Below are 12,677 nucleotides of genomic sequence, written 5' to 3' on the forward strand. Positions count from 1 at the left end.
AATGTGCCCCTTTAGCCCAGAAGTTTCCCTGAGAGGAGACCTCAAAATCTGCAGCCCACAAGTATGGACGTTACTACAGAAGAACCCAAGAAATTATTATTGTTCACTGGCAGATCTCAGGTTATGAAAACTGTTTTCCACAAGGTTCAATTCTGGTTCCTTCTCCACTCAACTTTAGATAGAACAGTTAGAAACCAACCCTCAGCTGTGTCTCAGAATACCACCATTGCAAGATAGCAACTGGTTGAAATTGTATCTTACATGACTTGTTTAATGGATGCCTCCTGTTTTCTTATGCTAAGTTCTATTAAAACTGTGGTTCATATTAATCAATAACTCATGCAATGCAACACAGCAAGCTACCTTGCTACGCTACGCTGCATGAAAGGGCAGGAATGCACTGTATTTAACATTATAAGGCACATTTCTGCTCTCTGCCTGCTCTCGCACACAAACTGCCGCCTAGCACCAACACAGGAACCCTTGCACCATGGTGCAAGGGGGCCTGGGTGGTAGGCTGGGTTGTTTTTGTGCAGGAAGGGCTACCTTCCTCCACAAAAACAATCCACAGAGGCATTTTCCTCATTCTAAGTGTGTTGCGAAATGCTGCATACTTAAAAAGATGAAACAAAGATAGTTCTCCTCGTTGCGCTTCTGGTGGGGAGGCGCACAGTTCTGATGCATTCCCAGGTCTACTAGTGTTGGTAAATCTGAAAATGTGTCAGAATGCATGGGTAGATGAGTGAGAAAACTTACGCTCCACCCACGGCCCTCCTCCCTGCTGCAGAGTAATGCAAGGAAGCGATTTGTGCTGTTTTATGTTATTCTAGATTTATCAAGCCATGCAGGATCATGCAAGGTGGCTTTGAGTGGCTTGATAACTCTCACTTAGGTTATGTGTCGCCTGGCATAACGGCAACTCAAGACCTTGACAAATATGGGCCTAAATTTCTATTTCTCTACTCTATAAATCCCTCACCTTCTCTTCAAGCCCGGTCAAACTCACTCTCTTACACCTACTTATGTCTATTTGGTAAGATCCATTTCCTTTACTTCAACAATAATTTCAAACTAAGTGACCAAATCAAGATACCATTAAATGCGCTTCCTATTAACCTCACCTTCTAAGGAAGGGTAAATCTCTAGACAACTTTAGTTCAGTGGTAAAAATCCTAGTTTTGTAACATAAATAACAGAAGAATAGTATCCATGTGCCTGTCCATATTAGGCTTAGCACACTTAACAGGCATCTTCTACCTGACAGCTCAAATGATCCTCTGTGCCACGAGATGTGACTACATGATCCTCTTAATGATTTTCCTATGTAGGCTTAGCTCAGCTTACATCATCCTCAAACTTGCATAAATCATGTTTAAACCTCTCTAAATTCGGTGTTATTTTTTGTTGCACATCTTGTAGTTTTTAACAAGTTGATCTACTGACTCCATTTCTATAACAATCCCAGAATATAAAAACCTGAATTCTGGAGTCTGCATACCAGTATAGGTTACCACCACCCTCTACAACTCTACCTTTCCAATAACCTGAAAATCTTTTGAACTCTAACATCCTCATCTAAAGCGTTCTTGGACTGAAAATTGAATAATCACTTATTGTCTGGATCATCATAAGACCACCTGCCCATGATTTGTTAGTCAATGTAGAGAAATGTTTCAAAGGTAGCTGGGTGTCAGTCGGCAGGCTTCCCTCTTTTTGACAAAATCAATAAGAGACACCCACAACATGGGATATTTATTATATTAATTCCTTGCTGTCCGGTGCTTTTCTACTTTGAAATTATAAATTATACTTTTGGCCACCTTTAGGCAGTCGAATTCTTCCATCAGTGTGACAACTACCCTGGCCACGAACAGGAGGAGAGTGATCCATTTATTTTTAGGTACAAGCACATCCTACACCTCATACCCATATGGTCCACCCAGGATAACCAATGTTGGAAACTATGGTATTCTGATAACTCTGGGGGCTATATATTGCCAGAAAACCACTTTCCAAAATGGACATATTACCATACAGATCCACAATTGGGGGAAGAGGGGATCTTTCTCTCCACGCACTCTCCTGTAATCATCAGATGTCACTCAAAAGTCCTTTTTTAACCTTCTTTGTGTCACATGCCATCCAAAGCATATTTTATAAGTCTATTATGTATGTAGTAACACACTGAGGAGGTGGGTGTTCTATACCAGATCAGTGCCCAGTTTGCTCAATAGTATCAAGTCAGCAACGCTTTTATTCCAGCCCATCAAGTAACTTAGCTCATTCTATAGGAAAGTATTTTCTTAGAGTCATTAAAGGTTTGATTGCAGCCTATTTCGATTAACCCAATCCTCCAGGAGACTTTCAACCAAATGAGGTTTCTCATTCCAGACTTTTTAGCTGTTCTATTATTCAGTCAATGCTGCAGTTGCCAATATGGAATGTTTTCCTGTTTAATTAGATTAAATATATCCTTGTATCTGAGCAAAGAGGATCTTATGAGAGATCAAGGAATGGGAGTGTACTGAGGGTGCTTCTAAGGGGGAAAAGGATACTAAGAAGAAGATGCCAATTTTTGATCTCAGTTCCTACACTAGAACACCAACAGCAGAATATCACAAATTGTATGAACCAAGAGTTCTCCTCTGTAATGTTATACCATCAAAATGCCTAATTCCAAATTAAAAGGTCCTGTATTTTCTCCAGTATGTGGTGCAATGTGTCAATTATCAAATCATAGTAAATCCTTTCAGTTTCAAATCTGAACCAAGAGTATTGGCCAAATACCTGACAGTGGTAGCAGTCAATCTAAGAATCATTCATGCCTTCTCCTATATGGACAATTGACTTCTGAAAGCTCACTTAAAACTAGGCCTGTTACAACAGTTCAAGATCTCTCTTAACTAGTAGTTATTGGTACTAGAACTGCAGCAACAAATTCAGTGTGGGAGGCATTTTGGGCTTGCAATGGCGGAATATGTTTACCTCTACAGAGAGGGGCGAAGCATGAACAAGAAAGATATAGCATCTTCAGTGGGAAGGTAAGCCACCAATGAGAAAGGCTGGCTATCTTTGCAATCTCATGTGATCCTGCATCTTCTTGATCATGGATGGTCACATTTGTATGAGATCACTACAGGAGTTAGAGGGACCAGGTCTGGGGTAATGGGGTTGCAAGGTCTACCAGAGAAGTTCTTTCCGGTGTAGACATTATGGCAAACATTTTTGAAATGGGAATCATGAGGTAATGAAACTGCCGGTCTTACCCAAGGAGGAGCAATAGTTGTGAGATTGTGCATTTCATCAAGAGATACAACTAAGGATTCACAACAATTAGGCAGGTGCCTTAAAGGATTTGGCAATTTTGCAAGAGCATAGGTGCATCTACAACTGGTAAATAACTTCAATGACCCTTGGGGAGAGCAACTTGTTTGCCACTGAAGAAAAAATAGGCATCCTACATGTCCAGGTATCTAAAATAAACATACCAATGGAAAGCACTGTAGATAAGCTGGTACAAGACATCTTTTAGAACACATTTCAACCACAGCTCTCATCCCTTTTGCTTTGAAGAAGATTACAAGTTCAGATGAAATAGGGTTCAGCATAACTCCCAACTTAACGAGGCAAATATGCGACTCGGTTTTCTTAGAACTGTGTCTTGTGTCTTGTGTCTCCCATGCACCCTTGCTGACTGCACCTGTATCCAAAAGCAAAACAATGATCTATGTCCACATCTTGACAGCCTGGCTCATGAGGTCTTGAATTATGGGCATTTGCACTTCTTGAAAGACTGCATGCAAATTCAAAAGGTAGACTGAGCTCTTTGACAGTGTTCTGCTTTAGAAAATGTTTTGTATTTGGTTTCCTTCTCAAGGTTTCTTACAATCCTCAATGTGTCTGGATGAGGACTTATTGCTAGATCTACTAGACCTTCTAACAGCTGGCAAAGTTTGAGCTGAGTTCCCCTTTCTGCGATGATAGCATATAGGAGTCTTTTGAAATATTTTTAAGATTTGTGTTAATCATTAAGTTATAGATTGTATTGTATTGTAATTGCATTTATATAGCGCTTACTACCCCTGACGAGGCGTTGAAGTGCTTTTTCTGTGAGTAGCACACTACTCCAGAACCCATGAAGGATTAGTGTTGAGTTAGTATAATGAAATATGAAAGTAATTTGAGTGGTGGATAGGTTAGTCAGTTACTTGGATTGAGAAGGATAGCAGGGGGATAGAAGAGGGAAAACAAGGTTAGCATTTATATAGAGCTTGTTACCCTAATGTGGTATTGAAGCACCTTCTTGGCGAGTAGCATGCTACTCCGGAACCCATAAGGATTAGTGGTGAATTAGTATAGTGAAATATGAAAGTAATTTGAGTGGTGTATATTAATCAGTTATTTGGATTGAGAAGGATAGTGCAGGGTTAGAAGAGGGAAAAGATTTGCAGTTCTATAGCGCTTGTTACCCCTGATGGGGTGTTGAAGTGCTTCACTTTTTGGCGAGTAGCAATATCATGCCAGTAGCAAAGCTTAATAGCCAATCTCCTGGTCTATGCCTTATCCTGTCAAACATAAAGGTATACTGCTAGGCTGCTTCTAAAGCGTTAGAGTCAAGGTTTGTTTATAGCAACCGTGCAACATAAAACTATGTAAGTGCAAGCAACAATTCATGTCCTCAAGGGAACTTCATTGAGTGCTTGTCTGCTCAGTTTTGCCAATGCTGCTGACATGGGACTCATATCGTTCAACTACAACCTCTGTGCTCAATCTGAAATTGGGAATCAGTTCCAGTCTTTGTTTCTTGGCCAGGAAGACTCAGGAATTCATATCAACAAGGACATTTGCCCTGTTGCCCAAAAACACAGCAGTCACTTTTCACTTACAAGTAGCCGATGAGAAAGAACTTGAAACACTGTTGAAGCATAAGATCATCGAACGCTCCACTGGTCCTACGCCATGGGTCTCACCCTTAGTGGTGGTGCCAAAAAATGACAGTGGATGTGTAGTGCGCATTTGTAATGATATGCGCCACGTCAACAAAGCAATTGAGAGAGAAAGACATCCTGGTCCTTACATTGCGGACATGATCATGCAACTGAACAGAGCCAAACTCTTCTTCCGTCTTGACCTGAACAATCGAGCTAAAAGAGAACTGTAGGTACATTACTACTTTTTCGACTCATGTTGGTTTGTTCAAATACAAAAGACTGAGTTTTGGAGTGTCTTTGGCTGTGGAGATATTTCAGGATGTTATTCCCAGGGTAATTCAACCTGTTACACATGCTTTCAATTACAGTGATGCCATACTGTTATTTGGGACAACACAAATGGAGCTTGACAAAGCTCTTACACAAGTGTGCCAGTTACTTGCTGATGCAGATCTGATAGTGAACGCAGCAAAGTGTGGGTTTAACAAAACCAAACTCAGATTCTTCGGGCGCATATTCTCTGATGGGGGAATGAATCCTAACCCGGATAAAGTGCAAGCACGGTCATCTACTTGCCCTCCAGAAGATGTAACCATGCTGAGATGCTGCTTAGGCATGGCCAATTATTGCTAAGATACATTCATGATTTTGCTACAGTTTGTGCCCCATTGAGAGACTTAAAGCGAAATGTCTCATTCCAGTGGTCTCCTGAATGCAACCAAAATTTCAAATTAATAAAACATGCAATTGAGAATGCACCTGAAATTGCCAATCTTGACCCCAAGTTACATACTGAGATCACAGTTGATGCAAGACCAATGGGGATACGGGCAATTCTTGCTCAACACGAAGGTCATCCGAATGCTCAGAGACACATTGTGGCCCATGCCAGTAGAAGTTGGTCTAAAACAGAACATGCCTATTCTCAGCCGTAAAAGGAAAATGTGATTGTAGTATGGGCCTGGGAACATTTTCAAGTGTTTATGTATAGAAAACATTACACTGTCATCACTGACCACCAGGCGTTACTCACTATCTTTGGAAACCTGAAAGCCAAGATGCCACCTTGTATCGAGAGGTGGGGGGTTGCCACTGCAAGAGTATGACTATGGAATTGTACACAAGCCAGGGAAAGATCAAAACCCTGCAGACTAAATTTCTCGAGTGCCGCTACATCGCCACACTTCGGCATTCAAAGAGGCTGAAGAGTATCTCAACTTCATTGTGAGGTTCAGTGCTCCAGCAGCTCTAGCCATTGAATATTGCTGCTACCAACGTAGATAAGGACATGCACATTCTCAAATACCTCATTTCAACAAATTCTTGAAAAAAAGAATAGTGAACCCTTTGCTGATGATATTGAATTCCAAAAATACAAACATGTACAAGATGAACTATCAGTCACCCAAGAAGGTATCATATTGAGTGGCTCAAGAATCATCACACCTTGCAATCTGAGACAGCAAGCCATTGAGCTGGTCCATGAAGGACATCGCGGCATTGTGGCTACCAAAAGAGGTCTAAAAGACCAAGTGTGGTAACCTGGTTTAAATGAGAAAGAACTGAAAGTATGCCACCTTTGTGTTGCGAAAGAACTCAAGGCATGCCACCTTTGTAATGGTCTGTCTCCCAAAGTGACAAAGCACCCAATAACAATGTCTGACCTTCCTGCGCATGCCTGGGAGTGAGTTGCATTTGACTTCTTTGGGCCTCTAAGAAATGGACATCATCTTATAGCAGTCATTGACAAAGATTTTCACATTTTCAGTTGGTGAAAGACTTATCATCAACAATCCATGACAAAGTCATTGAGCGGCTTGTTGACATCTTTGCAGTGTGGGGCATTCCTGCTATTCTCAAATCTGATAATGGTCCTCCTTTCAATAGCAAAGAATTCAAGGAGTTTCTAGTTATAATCAATGTCAAGCATCAAAAGAGTACACCTCTCTGACCCGAAGCCAATGGTGGCGTTGAACAATTGATTTACACCCTCAATAGGATAATTCAACAAGCAGCGATAGAAGGAATTAATGTCAACCAAGGCATGTGTCAAGCTCTTTGTGCCTATTGATCAACTCCACAACTGGTAAGAGTTCTGCCACCTTGGTATTTGGGAGAGCCATCAGAACCATACTACCAAATTTATATTGGATCGATTGATAAAGGCTGATAAGGTTTGTGACACAGACACTTCTCAAAAGTGCAAAATGAAAACATATGCCGATCAATACCAACGCACCCAGGAAACAGTCTTCAACAAAGGGGACTGGGTACTGGTCAAACAGAAAAGGAAGCGGAAAAGGATTCTCGGTTTGCAGTTGACCCTTTGAGGGTTGTAACATAAAAAGGACACACAGTGACAGCGCATCATCCTGGAAAGTCGATCATAAGGGACTAGTGACATTTTAAAAACCCTACCTCTATGTTTGTCAGCTTCTGAGATTACTGGTGAGCCGACCTGGCTTAAATATCCAGATCAGACATCTGAGCATATGTCATCAGTGCATATTCAAGTAGCAGCTCAACTATCTCATACCACCAAATCTGGCCGACAAGTATGGGCGCCTCAACGACTTATTGAGGAACTATGATAACGCTGTCCATACTTTTTATTTAATAAAGAGGGAGATGCAGTGTTGTGATATTATGCGAGCTAAATCCAGTATTTGTAAAGTGAAAACACTTCTCCAATTAAGGAAAAAGCTGAAGAGACAGGTCTTTAAAGATGCAATACTAGTATGTACATGTTTGTTCCCAGAACCCACCTACATGTCACATCGCTTGTTGACTGTATGCTTGCCTTTAACCAACCATAAACAGTAATCCACCACCTATTGGCTAAGTTTAGACTACACAAATACAAAATACATAATAAAACATGTCAAACAATTCAATGGAATTCCGCCTTGCTTGATGAAATAAACAGGGCATTGCTACCTTTTAGAAGTCTTGGTCCACTAGAGTAGTTACATTGAACTTTGGCAAAATTGATGCAGAATGTTTTAAATCCATTGCACAGATGTGATCTTAAATGAATGCCTTCGTAATAGTTTTCCTGATTTTGGCAACATGTTCCTGGAAAGTAGTAGAAACACTGTCCTTGATGGGAGAAAGAAGCTGTTAACAGCTTTTCATAAGGATAAAGTAATGCTAAGGATGCTTCTTTCATTCCTGGCTAATATCGTTTTAGACTTTAATACTCTGTGGGGCTAGATTGTTTAGTTGGAGTTCTTTTTCAAGACTGTATACAGAATTATTGTACGTTAGTATGTTATGTGCATGTCTTTTACTTAATATATTTCATTTTTCCATATAATGGTTAGATTTGAGTAACAACATTAGTGTTGAGAAGGTAAAAAAATCTCTTCTGAAATGCAAGATAATCTTGATATACAAGAACAACATTAAGGCCTCTTTCTGCCAAAATAAACCTTGAGGAATGCACTCTTGTTCACATTTAGTTGACAACACAGCTGTTGACAAGAGCTAGCTTCAGCAATTTATTCCTTGTAATAGTCTTTGTTTTCTGGGAGCGCTCACTGTGAAAGTTGATGGATGTGCCGGTTGTGTCACTCTCAAGATAATCCAATAAGCTGTTAAAAGTTTTGGGATCGAGTCAAATTTCTCTTTGGTTCCAATGGTTCCATGATGGCCTCACTAGACTACCTTAGTCTTGATTTCTTTCCCTCAAAATGTTTAGTGACTTTCCACAGAATATAAATCACCAGCCTCATCAAAAGGCAGAGGGCTTAATTAACCAAAGTGCAAGAGCTCTAACACGCCACACAAAAGTAATATTACAGTTTTTTGCTATTTAAATAATAGGTGTATGAAAATGCCTGGAAAGTCGTGCCAGAGTTCTAGGCATAATACTACACTCTCATGTAACTTTCTAAATGCTGCCTATTTCTACTGTGCAACACTGCACACAGCATACAATTCTGCCCCGTGAGAAGAGCAGCCAAATGTGCAAATAATTTTTTTTCTCTCCACAAGGAATCATTTTTCTTTGTGGAGAAAATTCTTCCAGTACTCCACCAGCAAATATGGGGGGTGATTCATTCGGCTTCCGATCTAGGAAGCGGATTTACGTCAACTCTTGAAATGAGTACATTTCTGCCCATTTCCAGAGTGGAGAACGGTTGGATTCCAGCATGGGACTGCTCACAAATGTACAAGGTTGTGGGTGTTCACAACCTTAAAAGGCAAAATATGCTTTCTGTGAATTACTACTACTGATTTCTCCACACACATGATGGAGAAAGTCACAGTAGTAAACCCATTTATTCCTGCTAGGAATCCTTTTATTCAGCTGAAAATGCCTTTATGAACCAGGCCCAAAATGTTTAATATTGTCAAGGTTAGGGTGGTAACAGGTGCAAAGGGAGCATGTAGAAGCACTCAAATGTGGGTAAACCATATTTCCTGCTTTGTAAATCAGTTCACTATGGAAGCAGACATATAGCTCATTAGAGCCTACATGTATGCTAACGCAAAAAGGCATTTTGGCATGTACCAAACCCAAATAGTGATTTGGTTACCTGTTGCCGAATCGCAATTTGGGTTTGTGATTCAGTGTTAGGTGCGTGTTGAGGGCATCCCTTCCAAATACTGAATTGCAGTGGAATGTATGAATGTTTTGCGACCAAAATGCGGTTGCAGAACATTCGCATTTTGCTACCAAATTCAATTTGGTGGCAACCCATTGACAACTGTTTGTAAAAGCATTTTTTAAGAGCAGGCAGTGGTCCTGTCTGCTCTTACAAAATGAAAAGAATGGTCTTCATTTTTGTTTTCGAAATGCACCCTGTTTTCTTTTCAGGAAAACGGGCTGCATTAATAAAAACAATCACAGACATGGTGGTCTGCTGATCCCACCAGGGCACCATCCCTGTGATTTATCGATTCCCAATGGGTCACAAACCAAGAACTACCTCATTAATATTCATGAGGTAGGTATATTTGCGACCCACTGGAAATCAAGAATGAAACTCAATCACAATTAGGAACTCGCTATTTCAAACTTTCATACATGTGGGCCTAGGTGAGGAATCAGGGATGGTGGAAAAGGGTGTGGGTTCAGGGAGCTCACAAAGTTTTTGAAGTTGGTAATTAATAATTTTGCATTGGGCAGAAAGACAGCCTCGTGGGGGTTGGATTCTTCTTTGAGAGGATGGAAGGCCTGCCAATCTTAAAAAATGTGTCAAAATAGTGAATGATAGATGCAAGAATACTGCAATAGTCTAGAGCAGAGGTCTTCAAACTGGGGGACGGGCCCCCCTTGGGGGGCCTCAAGTGATCTCAGGGGGGGCACCAGGCTCTGGCCAGAATAAACATTATGCTTTGTTTTCAGCCTAAAAAATGAGCAGGCATAAACACGTCTGTAATGGGCCATCATTAACTTCCTTTTTCATTTAAATCCTGGCTGGGAGAAGGTGTCAAAAGGGAAGGAACTCGAAATGTTCTCCAAAACACCCACTACCATTTCGAATAATCACACTGTGGATACTGTTACATTAGTAAGGCCTGCCTCACCAGAATAGTATGTTTGGAAATCATGTGTTTATTTGCATTTGTAAAACAGTGACAGAACTTAGCTGCAATGTTTAAATAAGTCTAGACATATTTAAACATTGATGGTTTAATAGAATGAGGCGGGGGGCGGCGATTTTTTTTTCTACATTGGGGGGGACGCGGAATAAGAAAGTTTGAAGACCACTGGTCTAGAGGGTCTTTGGGTGTGGCATGGTGCTAGTCAATGACTATTGATATGTAAAGAGGAGCTAAAGTGTTAACAATGCAATACAGTTAGAAGAATACAGTAGTAATCATGTATTACTAAATAGCAATAACATCTAAAAAAAAAACGAAAACGGAGCAAAATAAAAGTATTAAACATTTACAATTAGAATCAATTGATTTAATGTTTAACATTAAAAATTGTAGGAATTAATGTACCTTTACGGAAACCGTGTAAAAGTTACAAAATATTGAGTCTTTATAGAGGGTCTGTGGTGAAAGAGTACACAACTCACAAGTGCTCATCACAAGAATGAATCAGGCAAGAGTTCCAAGAAATTACACAGGCTATGCCAGAGGTTGTGGTACATTTTCTTAGAAAACTCAGAACAAGCGCTAGGCTGCTTAGGTTTTTGATGCAAGATACAAGGCTGTCACTTTCACTACACAGATTGCAATGTATATTTTACAGAGCTTAAGTCTCTTTTGTGGATGATAGTTGTAAGTTAAGACCAAAAAAGGCTCCACTACTGTGTTTCAGGCTCGTTGTGGCTTTCTGTTGATATCTCGCGGAGTGGCTAAGCTTTTTAATAAATATCTAACAGTCCAGGTATTGAAACCGTGGCAATATCTGCAGGGCAGGTATACTTTGATTAGGTGAAAATAGCAAATGAAGTATTGATTATTGGTCCTGTATAGGCACCTAATTTCTGTAGGATCCTTTTCTGTACTGCCCTAAATCTGCTTTTCATGAAATATGGCAAAACCTGTACAACTATAAGAGGAGACTTGGATCTAGCACTATATCACATAGTAGAAGGGACAGGCTCCTCTGACAGGTGCAGCTCTTCAGATAGATCACTGCTACATGATATCATACAGCACCATGCCCTAATGGATAGTGGTGTCTACAACACAAGAGAGAATAAAACTTTACTTTAATCTGTTTTATACATTGTGTGAGTTGCAGGGTCAATTACTTCCTGACTTCGATTACTTTAATCAGCAGGATTTTCTAATGGGAAATTCTTCAACCTGGGTTATCAGACCATGAGGGCGTAATATTAGAGATAAACAATGGACAAACTATTGCATTTATGAAAACGTGGCACATGAATGAATCTAAATTTAAGCTACCAGAAGAAAAGAAACAGCAGTGCTCCCACATGAAACAATATGTAGATTATAACAAAGGAACTGTAACTTCACAGCAGATATAGTGCTGGTAAATCAACTGTAAGAGGGACTCTGATGAGGGAGAGCGCTATAGCATGCACAAAAGTAAAACTAAAGCAAGTAGACCTTGAACATTGTATAACAAATCTTACTCAATAATGCAATGTCCACCACACTAGAGAGAGAGAGATTAAGACAAAAAACAGAAGGGAAGATTTGCCCTAAACACACTTTTCACTGATAAAATAGAAGACTACTCCCTACATAAATTATATTATTGACACTATGAACATGGTGAGAAAGGGGACAGGCTCTTAGCCACACAATTAAAAAAAAAGAGTTCAATCTCCACATACACACCCAAATCATTGTAAAAACTTTCGCAAATTTATATAAAAACTGTACAAGTCTGGGACAGTGGACACGAACACGTAGAGGGAAGAATAATTACTTAATGAGTTTCGAATTCCTGAACTCACAAGTAACCAGGCTCCGCAAGGTCATTCCATTACTGATTCATGAATTACAAGTCAATTTCATCCCTGGAAGGAACTCTAGACACCGTTGTTACACTCTTTCCCACCTGCTGTGGATGACAAAACATTACGACAACCCAAAGCTGGCCTTCTCCTCTGATCCAAAGAAAGCTTTTGATTGAGTGGAGAGGTACTTTCTCCTTACAATCCCTTAGAAAAGTAATCTGGGTGACAGCTGTATATCAAAATTGCTCAATAAAATCCCTCAAGAACAAGTGACATGTGGGGCATACCTATCAGATCAACAGCACTTCCTTACATGGACAATGTCACAATAATGGTGAAAGAACCTGAA

The 12,677-nt window shown here is 40.1% G+C and overlaps 1 protein-coding gene across 5 annotated transcripts in view; it reads right to left on the reverse strand.

Moving 5' to 3' along the window:
- Window positions 1–12,677, reverse strand: part of UBE2U (ubiquitin conjugating enzyme E2 U) — a 376,214-nt gene that overhangs the window by 10,889 nt on the left and 352,648 nt on the right. The gene's annotated exons all lie outside the window — the stretch shown is intronic.

Source organism: Triturus cristatus, chromosome 4_2 (assembly GCF_964204655.1).
Source record: "Triturus cristatus chromosome 4_2, aTriCri1.1, whole genome shotgun sequence".
NCBI classification, from domain to species: domain Eukaryota; kingdom Metazoa; phylum Chordata; class Amphibia; order Caudata; family Salamandridae; genus Triturus; species Triturus cristatus.